The sequence below is a fragment of the Gavialis gangeticus genome, unplaced genomic scaffold (genome assembly GCF_001723915.1).
Source record: "Gavialis gangeticus isolate Ggan-Ray unplaced genomic scaffold, GavGan_comp1, whole genome shotgun sequence".
Taxonomy (NCBI): domain Eukaryota; kingdom Metazoa; phylum Chordata; order Crocodylia; family Gavialidae; genus Gavialis; species Gavialis gangeticus.
In genome coordinates, this window is record NW_017728960.1 from 199,380 (window position 1) to 215,844 (window position 16,465).

A 16,465-nucleotide genomic window follows, 5' to 3' on the forward strand; every position below is an offset into this window, starting at 1 on the left:
AACCCATTAAATATATATAAAGGAACCCATATAGTGTAGAGCCATAGAGCCAGCTTTTTTGGCAGGCGTGCCACAAATTAACCTCATACCCACCCTGAGTGCTACTCTGTTCTCATTCCCCTGCCCTATCTGCTGCTCTGCTTTCTGTTCCCAGCACAGTGCTCTCTGCCTGATTTGCTGTTCTGCTTTCTGCTCCCTGCCACTGTGCTGCCTGTCCCGTCCCCACACCCTGCTTGATCTGCTGTGTGCCACAGGTTGGCCACCCCTGGTGTCAAGTATAGATTAGGGACTTAGGTTAGAAATATGGTCAAGAAAATCAGGTTTATCAGTGAAAAGCACAAAGGCTCGGATATGATAACTGCTGGACTTAATGATCTCGTGAGGTCCCTTCCAGCTCCTAACTTCTATGAATCTATGAACTGTTGGCATGGACCGGTTGGTCTGAAGAAAAGTAACCCTGCAGATATTCAAGTGAAGGATTAAACTTGGAAGGCAGGAATAGTGAGCAAGACCTAACAGCAATAGTTAATAGCAAATCAGGTAATAGTTTGCAATTCAAGCGGGCACCTGCTCAGATAAGATGCTCTGGCCTTCAGCTCTGTGCAAATCAGATTGGGGTCCTGCAGCTCCAGGAGGTGTACAAACACTGACTGAGCTCTGTTTCTGCCCTGAAGAGCTTGCTATCCCTACAGACAAGAGAGATAAAAGGTGAATTATTTTACAGGAAGCACTTGAGATTGAACAAAGTGCTCAAGGTCACATAGGGAAGCTGCAACAGAGCCAGAAGCTGAGATCTAAGCCAGCGTCTCCCATACAATGTTATTTGTTCTTTCTGATTCCCAACTGTCTTTGCCTAAAGCAGTATTAGGTCCAATTTGGACTTCCTTTCCTGGGTCTTCTGGCCAGATTGGCAATAGGAACTCCGGTGACCTGACTTATACGTAAAAGGGTCCCTTAGAGGGAAGCCATCTGTGTCTCCTCTCCCTTTGATTTGAGCTAAATTCAGAGATGCTTTGTCATTCAAATCACCTAAGGGCTGTGGAAGAGGTGGACATGAATTTCCTTGGGAAGGGGAGGTGGTGGTTTAGCATGACGGTGATTTTTAGACACCCAGTTTTTCAAGCTTATATGCATACACCATCCCAGTCAGAAGCAAGTAGTCGCCCAATCCAAAGAAATTGTGCATTTATTCCCCACATTTGCTCAAATCCCTCTTTGTCTCCATATACCCAACCTATCATTAGGGAAATTGGTTTATCTGTTGCCTTGCGCAAGTCTGCTAAGTACATTTCCTTCCTGCCATTTGCTCCCTCCCTTGTTTTCTGGGCAACAAGAAGCAGAAATGCAAATAAATCTGATTCCATGTTCTCCCGGTAACAGTTGTCTGTACCAGCAAGTCCATCACCCCTCCTCTGTCTGTAACCACGTGTCCATTTTGGCTAGGATTCTGTCTCTAAGCATCAGGTCTTAGTCCTCTTATCCATCCAGGAGTGGACTGCAGCCACTTCTGGGGTGGTGTACGGCAGCCGCTAGACAGCACGGTTATAGGACAGGAACTAAAGGAAAACCACTCAAACAATTGAAACTGCACGGGGTAGAGTTTAAGCGACCATGCAATTGGTCAGGGTTGAGCAGTCCTGCCAGGAGAAATATCACTCGCACACAGCTGAGAATCCTGCCGGCCTTTGCAGGTACCACGGAAGTGATTCCCATGTCAGAAGAAAGCATGACTTACCCACCAATTGTGCTTGGAAAAGTGGCTGTAAAATAACAGGCTACAGACATGCCCCCTACCCACGCTTTCTCTCCCCTCTATAGCCCTGACAGGTCCTACCTTTTCCCCTCTCAAGACAACCAGCAAGCATTCCTTGCAAAATCCTCTTCAACCTCCGGGGGCACGTCTACACATGCACTTTAATGCACATTAGCCTATTTTAATGCGCATTAAGGAGTCACAAAAAACCCATGTGCTTTTGCTACTGCACACTAAAATGGCAAATGAACCCTTTTCTAGTACCTCACAATGGAGGTACTAAATTTAATGCACATTAGCAAAAGCACGTGGATGAATATGTAGATGCACCCAGGAACTGTTAGAGCCTCTCAGTGTCCCTCAGCTTTATTCCCATGCCAAGGGCCTTTGGGACTCCAGGTCTCCTTTTAGTATTATCTGCAGGCCAAATCTGCACTACCAAGTCCTTAAATGCTGCAGTCTGCAAGTGGGATAGAAACAGTGGGAGAAGCCCTGGTCCAACCCAGATCACTCTCCCTCTCAGCATCTGTTCCCTGCCCCTGTGACACAGGAGACCAGGCAAGATGGACTCAGGCTCGGACCCAGTCAATGGCAGTTTTTATGTTTTTATGGTCTAACGCCACTTAGAGGGGACAGATATAACAATACCAGCAAACCCCTGGACACTGCTCTCTTGGTAGAAGATGGTTTGATGCTCATAGGAAAGTAGGGTTGGAAGGGACCTCACAAGATCACATCTAGTCCGGGCCCCGGCTCAAGACAGGATGAGCCCGGACTCAACCGCCCCGGCTCAGCGTCTGTCCAACCTGCTCTTGAAAACTTCCAAGGATGGAGATATGCCACAGTTTTTCCGGGCAGCCTGTTCCAATGTTTGACCACCCTCAGAGTCAGAAAGGTCCTCCTCATCCCCGACCTCAAGTTCCTTTGCTGCAGCTTGAGGCCGTTGCTCCTAGTCCTGTCCCTTATGGACCCAAATTAAAGCCCATCTCCACTGCCTCTGTAATCGCCCTTCAAATCCCCTCTCAGCCTTCTCTTCTCTGGACTCAGTAGCCCTAGTTCCTCATCCCAGGCCGTGGTCACTTTTCCAGCATAGCTACAGCAGTATAGCGCGGCCTTCAGCCTTGGGAAGAGCCCCCCGTTCCAGCCTGGCAGGAGCCCAGCCACTGTCATCTAGACTCCTTTGAAGCTGCGCATCAGAGACGGACTTATCTGTGTCAGTCTTTTCTGTATTCTCCTCAAGTCTTTAACAGCCACTTTACTGCCTCCCTGGATTTCGCTCTAGGCATCCAAGCAACCAGCAATATCGGCCTGGCCAGAGATGGAGTTACACATCATCTGCATAAGGGATAATCCAGTCACTTCTGTTATGGGCAAGGGCTGCAGGCAGGAGAAAGTGCAGACACCTTGTTGGAGGCGAGACGATAGCATTGCCACCTCTCAGGGTTTTACTGGGAGCCTGGTGGTTTTGTTAAAGCCCTTGGCTGCTGGAGGGATGTAAAGGAGAAGAGGTTTCAAATCCTCCTGATTGCAGAGAAAAGCTGGGAGAGGGACATCACCAGTCCCTAAAAGGATCAGGAAGCAGAAAGGGGCACGGTGACAAGGACCCCCGTGATGTTCAGTGCGGTCTCATGAGTCCAGGACCTGACTCATGGGTTTTTTTCCCCAGCGTGGGCTGGAAGCACCAAGATTATAGATAGCAACAAGTGGGCCGGAAGGGAGAGAGCAAGGATGATTGGCGCAGAAGGAGTGAAACGCTGCTTCAGAGAAATGACATGATTTCACACAGCACAAAGCCCAGCCGTAGCTCCCAGGTGCTGGCTCCAAACATTCAGCCGCATTTGTTCCTCCCCTTCCCTCTCCCTCTCAATGGCTTGGAAGCGATTGAGACTCTTTTCTTCTTACTTCCTCTTGATACTAGTAAGGCCAGAGCACAGGCAGCCCAGGCCAATGGTTAGGACCTTCAGTGCTAACAGCTAAGAAGGGTACCGACCACAGATGAAGCATCTGCATTCGAGAGACAGGCAGAAACCAGGCCTAGCACGCTGAAACCAAAAAGCGGCTGTTTGACCTTAAATACAGCCCACAGCCAAACAGGCAGGCTGGTTAACAGGCTCCAGCTGCAGCTAACCAGCTCGTCAAAGTGCTTAGTGCCGCACTGATTAACCTCCGCAGCGGAGAGACCGACCTTTACAGTGATGGAGTCAGGCATTGCGAGGAAGAGGCCCAGCTCAAAGGACCTGAGTGATGGCTCCATACACAGGAGAGGCCCGGGCACCCAGGTTTGTTTCCCAGCTCTGCCACTTACTTCCTGTGTGACCTCAGGCAAGTCACTTAATCTGCCTGGATCTCACTTCTCCACCTGCACAAGGGAGGGACACTGCTGGTTTGTAGGGGTGTGAGGCCAACAAATACATGGAAGGATTGTTAGTGCATGGACCTGGGATAATATACACAAACCAGATCAGGATCAGGAGATTAACGATGAAAGATGTTCTTGATTATAAACCCATCTCCTCTTTTGATAGCCAGCCACAGTCCTCGGACGGGTGCTGGGAAGCTTCAGACTATAAACTGCAGCATCTAGGGCCTGCTAATGAACTCCGAGCTACCTGGCGGGGTCGAGCTGAACCATCTGCTCAGGAACTGGATTTCCTGGCAGGGATATGGCAAAACGCCATCTTTCCCCAGAGCACCTCTCAGCTGGGAGATCAGCTCCCCCTCACTTGATTGCCTGAGCATCCTGGAATCGAGATGTCTGGTCCGAGTGCTGGGGGGGGACTGGTGGGTGGATCTGTGGCATGATGCAGTTTAATCCCAGATCTGGCGCGAACAAGAGGACAAAGCAGCCACCAGAGTGATCCAGCCCCCGGCTTCGCGGGCTTCCAACTGTATTGTTATCCTCAGCCGTGCTTTTCAAGTCCTGAAGCTTCCTAGCATTCGGCCACCTCCCCACCTCGTCTTTCTTCGGAGGAGCTGGAATCCCTTAAGCAGCCAAGCTTGACGGCAGCATGGGGAGTGAACGAGGGAGATCGCCGCACTCCCTGCTAAATGCATCCACCTCTGCAGCGGGACACGGCAGCCCTTTAACAGCAAAGAGCAAGGCTCGTGCAACCTTAGGTGGTCACAACAGCCAGCATCTCGGCTTCACTGGTCTTCTCCGGTAGCGCAGGCCCTGCCATCACCAGGACAGGGCATTGGATCAGTTTTCACCAACTGAATCATCAAAGTTCGTGCTTCAGTGGCCTGGGTTTCCCTTGGAGAGGTCTTGTGCCTAAGGAGTTTCCTGGCTGACCCTGTTACGCACATGACCGTTCCCACATCACTGCCCCTCCTGCCTCATGGTTGGCGGCCGCCCTCAGTCCGAGCTTTCCCATTTTCTCCTTTAAACAGTTGCGACAAACATTTGCCACCCATCTGCTGAAGCCCAGGCCTTAAAAGTACAGCTTCCTCCCTCCCCGCCCAGCAGCTCCAGCCAACGCCAGCACTTGCTGTCCAGCATTGTACTGTCCCATTGCTAATTCTTCCAGCTTCAAATAATCGCCCTCTGTCAGCCTGTGACGCTTGTACAAACCTTTTATTCTGACCACAGCCCTATGGCACGTCTCCCCTTTATCAGCCTGGAGGGGAGGCTTTCCAGAAATACATGGCTCTTTTGGGAAGAGGCAACAGTCATTGACATGCATAACTCTCAGGCCACTGGCGTCATGAGGGTCAGGGCACCAGCATTTAGTGCTCTGACTTGTTCAACCCCTCTCAGACGCTCGGGGAATTCATAAAGGGAGGAACCGTTTCCTTTGGCTTCCTTGCAGTCTGGAGATTTGGAACAAGAGGGAAAAAAACCCAGAATTGTTTGGCCTTTGCATCATCACAATAAATCCAGTAGAAGGCACCTATTTATTTATCTCTGAAAATAGGTTTCAGAGATACGGTAAATCGCTGGCAGAATTCACCACTGAACTTTTATCAACTCAAAGGAAACACGTCTGAAAGCACAGCAGAGGATTGTCCGGTCTCAGCTCTTGGTAGGAATATTGCCAAAAGGAAGAACAATATACCGCCACTATCCCCACCTTCTTCTACCCCATGTTATTTCACAGCACCATCTCCCTCCTGGCTATAAAGCAAAGAAAAATGGTCACGGTGTCCTGAGACGTCCTACTGCTTCCTCTGAACAGCACGTCCGGTCACCCAGGTCCTTTCACCCCTTTATATGTTCTTTAAACTAATCTCACTGTATCCTATCCCTGGGGAAGTGGGTAACAGCTCGTTTTACAGACAGGGAAACTGAGGCACTGGAGATCACATCTGTCATCCATTGTTACAGGGGGATTCAGGGCCCCTGGATCCAAGTTTCATGCTCAGGAAGCTGCTCCGGAGCCTTTCCATAAGCTAACTCTGCCAAGACTGAAGGCAGGACTTGCTACTACCACAGAGCCTGGAGGCCAAGGTTTTCATAAGTTTCAAAGAGGGATTGAGCACATGTCTGGATATCAGCAATACTCATTTACCATCACACATTATCACCCCTTGGCAAGGGACAGGAATCCTCCCACATCGGCGTTCAAGCCAGAGCCAACTATAAAGACCCAAGGGCAAGGCCTGATTTGGGAGGCAATTTATTCTTCCGCTTCCCTTGGTAGCAGCTGGGTCTCATCCCTGGTGAAGGCTGGATGCTGAGCCAGGTGGGTTCAATCCAGGCTGGCAGGTCCCGGGTCCCTATTAATTAACTTTGCCCGTGGCCTCAGAGCGGCTGGCTGACAGCGCCTGAGGCTCTACATTAATTTTGCCCACAGGTGGTAGGTTGGAAATCAGTCTGATGTCTGTGGCCTGTGTAAAATGTCTCATGTTCAGTCCAGTTCTGGTTCTGCATCCTCAAAGCCACTGCTACCAGCTGGCAGCGTGGCAGAGACTGAATGGATATACCTAGGGTGGGCCCTTCCACAGCGATGCTGATAGAGGAGGGTGTGCAGACAGCTTGCTCAGAAAGAGAAGATAAAGACTTCAGGATGCTCTAGAGGGGAGGGCAGTTGCCTTGGACTTGGGAGATGGCAGACCAGTTCCTTCTCTCACCGTGATCACCCTGTGTGGTGTTGGCAAGTCACGGAGACCTCATTCCTCCCCTTGCACTGTGGATTATAGCTTCTCCCTGTCTCCCATGATAACCAGTTCATTCAAATGCCCACCTGTGCCTTGATGGGGCCCAGCGTCCACCTCCACAAAGCCTTCCCTGCCCATCAACTTCATCCCACAGATCTGGATGTGAGCCTGCCATCACAGCACACGGCGGTCCTTCCGGCTTTTGTGTCATTCCCTTCTTAGACACGTCCGCGCCTTGCAACAGCCCTAGGTAATAGCTTGTCTGCACGGATACACGTTATTACAGACGGCTGTGGGTCCCGGCTGTCATCTGCTGCATTATGGTCAGTCTGTGCTGTTTCTTTGCTCTGACAGATGCTATCCAAAAATAAATAGGCCTGCACAGTTGCTTCTCATAGGCAGAGAAATTAACCTGCCTGTGTTTCACCATAAAAATATTAGTAAAAACCTGGAGCCTAACCAAATTACTGCCGGTTTCAATTACCTGCAGTGTAATGAAAAAGCCCAAGCTCGGTGCTCAAACTGAGCCCAGAAATGGAAGATGGCTACAGAGCATGATGCTGTTTCCTCTACCACAGCCCTGACTCAGGAAAGGACTTTGGCGCAGGATGAAAATTAAGCATGTTCTGGCCTGAACAGAGAAGTAATTTATGAATTTAGACCTGTATGTAGAAGCCCCTGGCCATCTGTAGATGACACGTTTTAGTGGTGTAACAGGTCTCCCTCCCCAGCACCATCTTCCTGCTCATCCACGCCTTATGTGGGGCACCTTTGGAGCCCTCCTGGAATTCTTCTGTCCCGCCCTAATCTTGCCTGCCACGTCTTGATGGAAATTATTATGTGAGCGGGAGACTGCCTATTCTATTGGGTATGTTGGGGTCTCTCTTAGGATGGCCTGACCCTTTTTTTCTCTAGCTAGGCCTCCCCATCCAAACCCACCAAACAGGGTTTGACTCCAAGGCTCTAGCTTCTCTTTCTAGTGCCTGTAGGCTTGTGGCCCCCTTTTCTGCTCCTTTCTGGAGCATGGCCCTCCCTGGCCCAGAGACATGGGTGCCAGCCCCACAGCAAGGGGGTTGCAAGTTCAAAATCAGGGTGTGACCCTGCCAGTGACAACAAAAGCACAAAAAAACATATATTTGCTTGAACCCCAGGTGCACCCGGCCTTTTTAAGATCATCCCAAACTGGCAATCAGGCTCTCTGCAGCCCTTTCTCACTCTGCACTCGGGTCTGTGCCCCCAAAAGCTGCACCCTCCCTGGTGCTGGGGTTCCCACTCCAAAGTCAGTCCCCAAAAATGAGGCCTCCTCCATCCCCTAATAGCCTCACCTGAACCTCCAGTTAAACAGCAAACAAAACACAAGCCCCTGGGCTATACATAAATTCACGCCTCTTGGCTAAAACATCATTCAAGCCACCCCAAGAGTGCTCCATCTCTCACCAGTATCAGGAGCTGCTCGTGCAGTCAGGCCTCTCCCCTTTGCTCGCACAGGCAGATCTCCTTCCCCTTGGCTGCCAGCAGGGAATTGCCCGCCTGGCCTCAGCCCTGGGGTTGAAAAGCGAGCCAGGCCCTGCCCCTTCCGGTCAGCTGACTGCTGGCAGGTATGGGTCACTAGCTCCCTCTGGTTGCCCTAGCAACCTGCACCTGGGTAGTTGTCCCTGCTCTACAAGTAGCAGGCACCTTAATGCCCTACTACAAGCGGGTATAAAGCAGCTTAAATGCCTTTTGCACCGCTTCAGTGGCATTGCTGTTTGCACATTCGGCGGCGTATTGCACATTAATTCCAGCCGCTGGAGCACATTCGCCGGCATAATGCGTCTTAAATGACTTTGGGGCACAGCAAATGACTTTGGGGTGCTGCAAAGTAAAACACCTCCAAGGAGTTTTAGTTTCCTACTAGAGCTGTGCGAAATTTCACTGGGTGCTTCGTTTCGAAGCTGTTTTGACACATTTCAAGCTTGAAACAGCAAAATCGAAATGAAGCAAAGGGCTCCGAAACAGCTTCGAAACAAAACGAGGGCACTTGAAGTTTTGAGTTTCGAAACCGGGCTTACTTGGCTTCAGTGCCGGTCCCAGGCAGCAGCGGCAGCCTCCTCTCATCCAGTGCACAGATCCAGGGCCTCCCGGGGGTGTGGGCCACCAGATCCGTGCATCAGATGAGAGGAAGCTGCTGCTGCCTAGGACCAGTGACAGCAGCAATCTTCCTCGGCACTGGGTGCAGGCAGTGCCCAGTGCTGGTCCCAGGCAGCAGCAGCAGTCTCCTCTCATCCGGTGCACAGAACCAGGGACCTGCACCCCCGGGGGGAGTCCAGCACAGCCCCGAAGCTCTCCCGGGGGTGCAGACCCCCAGACCTGTGCGCTGGATGAGAGGAGGCTGCTGCTGCTGGCAAGAGTCACGAGTTTTGCTTTGAACAGTTCGGGGTGCAATTTTCCAGAAACCTGTGCACCTATTGTCCTTGAACCTTAGCAGGATTCATGCCCTCAGAAGGGGCTACCATCCCTGCAATTTGCATCCCAATCAGGCAAGAAATGACAAAATTTTAGGCATTTTCATGATTCCCAATTATAGCCTACAGGTGAAACGTCAAAACACGGCAAAACAGCAAAACAGTTTTGGTGAAATAAAATGGAACAGTGCTTCGAAACAAAATGAAACGAAACACTGTCCCTTCAAAATGGTGAAATGGAAGTCAAAACGAAATGGTGCTGTTTCGCACAGCCCTATTTCCTTCCCTACAGCCGCAGAGGGAAGCACCGGGCTCCAGGGGCTGTGCAGGCAGCCTGGCAGCAGCCCGGGAAGGCAGGCTCCACAGAAGGGGGGGAAAAAAGAGCAGCAAGCCTGATCTTTTTTTTTCCCACCCCCCAGGGCCTGCCTGCCTGCTTAAGCTGCCCGGGGGCCTAGTGCTTCCCTCCGCGGCTGCGGTGCCCCCTGGAACTGCCCAAGCCGGGTGCCTGCGGGCGGGTGATGCCTGGCAGGGTACTGCTGCTGCAGAGGGGAGCACCAACCCCCTCCCCACAGCTCAGGGACCACTCTGCCTGCCAGCAGCTTGCTCTCCCCTCCCCGCCGCTGGAGAGGCAGGTAAGGATTGGGCTCTGACATGGGTGCACATGATATGGTGGTTTACTTCGTCCTAAATTGAAGCAGTATTTTAAAAAAAAATACTGCTTCAATTTAGGGAGAATTAAATCCCCGTGTCGTCTACAAATGCCCCCGATAGAAAATCCCTTTACTCTAGTAAAAGGCTAGTTTACAGGAAGAAATACCCACCAATAACTAGTGTTTGGGAACAGAAGCCCTCTGGTGTCAAGCTGGAATTCATGCCTTGAAGCCCCCACGCCCCCGCATGTCTACACATATCCTGCGTGCATGTGCAAGCTCCCATTCTGTCCTTGTAGACATGCATGTATGTTAAGTCAGTAATTAGCACTTGTGAATTTAGGTCAGAGGATTTCAGGAATAGTTTCGCTTTTAAGATTTGGAAGGGGTTTTTTGATTTACTCATGCGAAGGATTTGCAAGAGAAAGAGGCACCATCCTTTTCATTAATGAGAGATGTCCATCCCTTATCAATCAATAAGAGAGCTGAAAGACCCTAGGATTTCAGGCTAAACGCTGGGGAACTCTGTTATAACCAATTCTGTCTCCCAGGTTGTCTCCAAGGAGGACATTCATTGGAATCAGATTCACGTATCTTTACTTTGCTGTTCATTGAAAGAGTCTGAGAGTCATGAAAATGATTGAAACTGGAGTGTCGGGAATATCTGCGTTCAGTATAAGTGGCTTCCATTGCACTAAGCACTTTCAAAAGCAGGTGCTTATATACATATATTCAACAAGAAGTAAGCTTCAAGAATTCACTCATAATACGTGATACTAAAATGATTAATCTTCTTTTTATCCATCCATCGCATCTCTCTTTACCTTCCCTATACATACCTTCTCTACCCTCTCTTTCCCTATACCTCCCTAAGTTATATGTGCTTAACAGATATAGTCTATGAGAATCAGAAAAGAGGGTAATTAGGTCATTTCCCTCTACCCCTCCCTGCGAGAAAGCCAAGGCAGCAATTACAGTAACTTATTTTGGAAAGGGGAAAAAAAAATCTCCATGGGACTGAAAAATCAAAACATTTTGTTTAGGATATATTCAAATGAAAGGTTTGATGTTTTTCTTGAAACGTTTCCCCTTTTCCTTCTGTCAAAATGACTTGCCGGATTTGACCCACATTTGCAAATCGCTTTGGGGCCTGAAACACTGTATTTTTAGCAAATTAACTATTTGTCTAGGAAACACAAAACACAATCAAGTCATCCAGCTCTCACAGCGCTGCTGATGCAGACAGAGGAACTCAAGACACTCCGGTTCCCTTCGAAAAGCATTTGGAAAAGAATTAATCAACCACCTTCTCCTGTCACTGCTTGGAGTCTGTGGGGGAGCGATTCCCACCCCCTTCCAGAAATAACCCATCTCGCCCATCTTTTCCATGTGCTCCATGCTGTGAACCGGCAAAACCCCTCCTGCATTTTGTTTCCTTCATCGGGAACTTTGAGAAATCCTTCTGCATGGCAAATAGGAGCCGTCACGTCAGAAACCTGCATTTATCCACCCACCCCGCGAGATTGAGAGCCCTGCTGGTGTGAGTCACAACTGTTTATGTTGCGCTGGATTTATTTTTCCCTTCTCCAATGCAATGGCAGCCGGGGAGGCTGAAAGAGGCTGGAAGAATAGGAAATTACCTACCAAAAGGGTATTATCATAAACAACTCTGGTGAGATATAATTGCAGAGTGTGGAAGGTTTCTATTTCAACACCTTGGGTCTGATGCTTATTTATGCCAAAGCCCTTTTACATTGCTTTAGTGGCATGATGGGACCCTCATGTGGGTTTAAATCCAATCTCTATCCATCTAAAAGCCTCTTAACGTGACTGGAACATTTCAAAGTGTCCTTAGGGCAGGGAGCCAGCTTACTCGGATGGATTTTGAAGTGCCTAAGTGGAGCCCACTGGTGAACGGAGGTTATCAGATGATCTACATCCCCGATCCACATAGGATATGAGTCCGTACCAGCTGCAGCATTTGCCCTTTAGCCAAAGCTGCAGCTGCCAATGCTGTTTCTAGCTGTGGAGGGTCTGGATGGAGTCATGGGCCATGCAGAAACATCACCGAACTCTTGTGGCATGGGCCACGGTATAATCCCATCCACCATCTCCTCCCCTTACCACCACGTAACACTCCTGGGGCCACAGCGGTGATGGTCAACGTGGCAAAGGGCCATTTGAACCACCCAGTAATGGGATTTAGAAGCTAGGAATTAGGTGCCACGTGACTGGACAGTCCTCCAGTGCACGCTAATGAGGGCGTGTCATGGGTTCCTCATGGTGTCCGAGGAGGCGCGCCTCTCACGGCCTCGTTAGGCCCCTTAGCTCAAGGTACAGCGACTTGTGAGGACTAAGATGCCTTGGCCAAGATGGCCTCCATCATTCTTTACAGACCACATGTGGGGAAATCCTCAGCTGTTTAGCACCTCGGGAAAGGCTGGATGAGCTCCCGTGGAGGCTGGGCTCCGGGGGGAGGACACACCGAGCAGACATGAGCATCCTGCCCCTGCTCCTCACACCAGCCCGGTCAAGGTGGTGCCGATGCAAGAGGAACAGTGGCCGACACGGCTCATTTGACCTCAGTGAAACAGCCATTTACTGCCCACAGTAATGGTGGGCCCTGATCTGTAGACCCCGTCCCCTGGGGATGAACCGCACATGGGTTCAGAGAACAGGGACAACAATAGGGTTGAAACAATAGGGGGGCATTTTTCAGATGGAGAATTGGGCCGGTGTGACCTACAACGCAGTACCGCGATGGCTAGGACACAATCCCATCCCTCACCAGCAAGGGGGACCATGGGGCATGATGGGGGCTGGCACCTGGCAGGGAGTGTGGCCTCCTGGGGAGAGCGCCGTGCCTGAAGGGTGTTTACTGTGTGGCCACGTTATCAGAACGGAACAATTTGGGGACTGTTTTCTTCCTTCCACCTTTTTGAGAGGATAAAAATTCAACATTTTTTGTGGAAATTTTTACTGGATTTGGTGTGGGGGGGGGTTGGAGAAATTCAGCTTTTATTTCCTGGGGGACCCCTGCGTCCCCTCTCCCTGCCACAAAACAGCCCCATCGCTTTCCTTCCCTCCCAACCCAGGATCTCTGCCACCGCTGGGAGGCCACGAGTCCTATATCCAAACCCTGGAGCCACTTCCCTCGGGGCTGCAACAGGCTTATTAAAAAGCAGCAACATGTAATATGCAGTCAGCACACGTCTGATGTAATACGGGGTTAGCACGCGTCTGATGTAACATGGGGCTAGCATGTGTCATGCAACACAGGGTTAGCACACATCTCATGTAACATGGGGTTAACACTCATGTCCCTTAACACAGGGTTAGCACGTGTGTCTGACGTAACATGGGGTTAGCACGCATGTCTTGTAACATGGGGCTAACACGTGTCTCATGTAACACAGGGTTAGCACACGTCTCACATAACTTGGGGTTAGCATGCGTGTCTCATGTAATAGGGTTAGCACGCATGTCTCAGCTCCCCTGTTCCTTTCTGTCGGCGCTGGCCAGGCCTGCGGTAGTCCCCAGGTTGAATTTTGCTGCTAAAACTGTTGACTAGCTTTGATCTTAGAGCAACGGGGTCCTTTGGGGGTGGAGAAGTGGGAAACACGCACACGCGCAGGATCTTTGCAGGTGAGGCTGACTCTGTGCCCGCACGTCTCTAGGAAGGACTCGCAGCCATCAGCCAACGGGTTTCGCCTGCAAAGTCCATGCTGCTATAAGGACAGTGGTACGAGGACTCCCATCCCCCCCCTTGCTTGGATACGCCTGTTGTCTCCATGGTGCTGGCTGCAAGACGCCTGTTGCAGGAGCTCAGATGGATGCTGAAATCATCTGTTTCCCCCTGACAGCTTCACAATGCAATCAGACAAGTTGCAAGGAAAGGGCACGCATTCAGAAATACGGGGACATGGCGGGGAGGGGGCTTTCATGATCTGTGACATGGACACGCGTGCTGAAGAGTCGCCGCGTCCCGTATTTTCGACTCAGACACACCAGAGACGGTTCCCGACCGGCTCGATCCCCCTCCTTGTCCTGCAGAGAATAAAGAGAACAAAGTGGCGGGGAAGAAACGACAGCAACCAAGTTCACTTTGCCCCGCGCCGTTTGCTAGTCAGGTGACTGAGGCGTGTGCGCACGTGTGTGTACATGCGTGCTCAGGGTTTCCTCCGTGTTTTTTCTCCTTATATGGTGCGCAGCTTGACTAGGCCCGCGATTGGCTGGCTGGGCCGAGCGGCCGGAGGTAGGAAGACGAGCAAAAGAAAGAAAAAAAGAAGGGAGGGAGACAAAAAAAGAAAAAGGGAAATGGGCCCGGAGAGGAGAGACTGCAGGGAAGCGCTCTCCCGGCTTGCAGAGGAGCCGCTGACGTGCGGAGCAAAACAACACGCCTTCCTTGGGGCCCGGCAAGAAAAGCTCTGCTATTTTTAAAGTGCTTTGGCTATTAATGCATGGCCTGATCTGCTGTCACCGAGGTTTAATAAGAAACAACCCCACCCCCATGCACACATACCTCCCCCTCCACCAGCCCTGCTCACTATAATCCTAATTCTTGTCTGGCAGGGAGCTGCAGCCCGTCCCGGTCTGCATGATGAGGCCAGGCCTCCCTTTCACGATGATCATAATACACACGTTTGTCCCTGGAGCTGACCTAATCGAGCTGGACAGTGCAGCCGCCTCCTGGGAGCGCAGCCTCTTGGGGAGACTCAGCTGACCCAGCGAGGTCCTTCTCCCTGCACGGATAGCGCCGAGGAAGCAGAAACACCCTGGTCCCCACTGAGCTCCGAGGGGGCTCATCCCAATAAGGGAATGGTAAAAAAGCCTCATTAAAAGTCCCAGGACTCGTGGTAGAGGTGATGTCCTTTTATTAGACCAACTAGATTTTTGCAAAAATATTCTTCAATTGCAAGCTTTCATTAAAAGTCCAGAGCTTGCAAAGAGGCAGCCGGGATGCAGAGGAAGGAAGGTGGCCATGGGGGAGGCCGAGATGCAGTAGCCAAGCGGGATGAGGGCAGGCCGGAAAGCAAAGGGCTGGGAGGGGAGCTGGGTTTTATAGGATGGATGAAGAGAAGTCAGGGCAGTCAGGCTGGTGAGGCTGAGCAGAGCAAGGGGGTGCAGTCGCCCTCTGCGTCACCGGCTCTCATCCTAGGTCGTGTTTTCTTAAAGCCCGACACTCTTGGAGTCATGTGAGCCTGCGAGAGCCGCCCCTTACGCTTGAGAGACAGCTCAGGAAGTTCTCAGCCCTCCGAGCACAGACAAAAGCTTGGAAAGGTGGCCCCTGCATTCAACCCTGGCAGCACCGGGGCACAATCGCAACCCTAGCTTGTGATTTCTAAACTGAGCTCCTGATTTTGGGGCCTGGCTTACAGTTCAAGACTGCGGAGGTGGCTGACACTGGTGTAGTCGAGGCAGCAGAAATAATTTCTCCAGCTCTTTTTCGCTCTCATGCTTCTGCCCTTCTGGGTTCTGCCTGGGACCCAAAAATCCCTGGCAAAAGCAAACCAGAACAAATGCCTCAAGTATTTCCAGCCACCATTGCTGCAGGAAGCCCCGGGAAATCTGACCAGCCTGTTTTGCAAACTCCTTGAATATCTTGGACTGGCGTTTGCATGTCTGAGTGCTTCTCCAAATCAGACCTGAGCTAGACCTTTGGAGGTTGCCCATCACCGCCCATCAGGGGTCCCGTCCAGGGGTTCCTCCCTTATAGACCAGAAACCCGGACACTGCTCCTGCCTCTGTAGGAGGCAGAGATGCTGTAAAGACAGAGCTTTCAATTAAAGAGCTCTGCAGAGCTCCCCTCCCCTCCCATGTGAGCCGAAGTACCAGAACAAATCGGCACTCGCTTGTGATCTGGATTATGGGTAACCGCCTGATCCTCAGCGTAAACAGCACAGCAGAGGTTCCCAGCGGTGACCTGCGGTTTCAGGGGCTCCTTGCTGCAGGGTGCTAAGGCCTTACATGCCCTGTGGTGCCCCTGGGTTCAGCACTCAGGAAGACTGGGATTTATAAACCCAAACTCAAGCTCTGAGGGTCTGGAGGGAAGCCAGGCTACCTCAGCTGGAAAATCCTGGGGACAGAGACAGGTTATTGGGGTCAGGCCAGGCCCCAGGTAGCCTGCGAGCAAATGGGACCTAGGGCAATGGTATCTTTTGGTATCCCTGCATCTACACCCCTGAGGATGACACCCATCCCTGAGGATGACACCCAATGCCACCCCCAGCAATTGTGATAATAGCGATATAAAAGCTGTAGCAAAGAGCTCAGCCAACCAAAAAAGTGTCGGCCTGTCCGTCCATCCAAATAGAGATACTTCCAAATGAGAGAAGTGCAGGAGAAATGCCGGATTTTACTTCCAAATGAGAGAAATGCTGGAGGCTTGTCCAGAGCTATCCAAGTTATTGGAAGGCCCATAGCTACAAGGGTGAAACCTTAATAGATCGGTCAGTGAGATCAACGGAGACCTAGCTCAGGATGATAATGCCTGAGATAAAACACAAGAGCAGGGTCTATAA

At 51.0% G+C, this 16,465-nt stretch overlaps 1 long non-coding RNA gene across 1 annotated transcript in view; it reads right to left on the reverse strand.

The window, feature by feature from the left end:
• LOC109296193 overlaps positions 1-4,756 on the reverse strand; it is a 38,721-nt gene extending 33,965 nt beyond the window's left edge. The window contains exons 1-2 of the long non-coding RNA XR_002096925.1: positions 3,744-4,756; positions 568-686 (exon numbers count right to left, since the gene is read on the reverse strand). This is a non-coding gene — a long non-coding RNA (uncharacterized LOC109296193). The remainder of the gene's footprint in view (positions 1-567; positions 687-3,743) is intronic.
• Between the last annotated feature and the right edge of the window lie 11,709 nt (positions 4,757-16,465).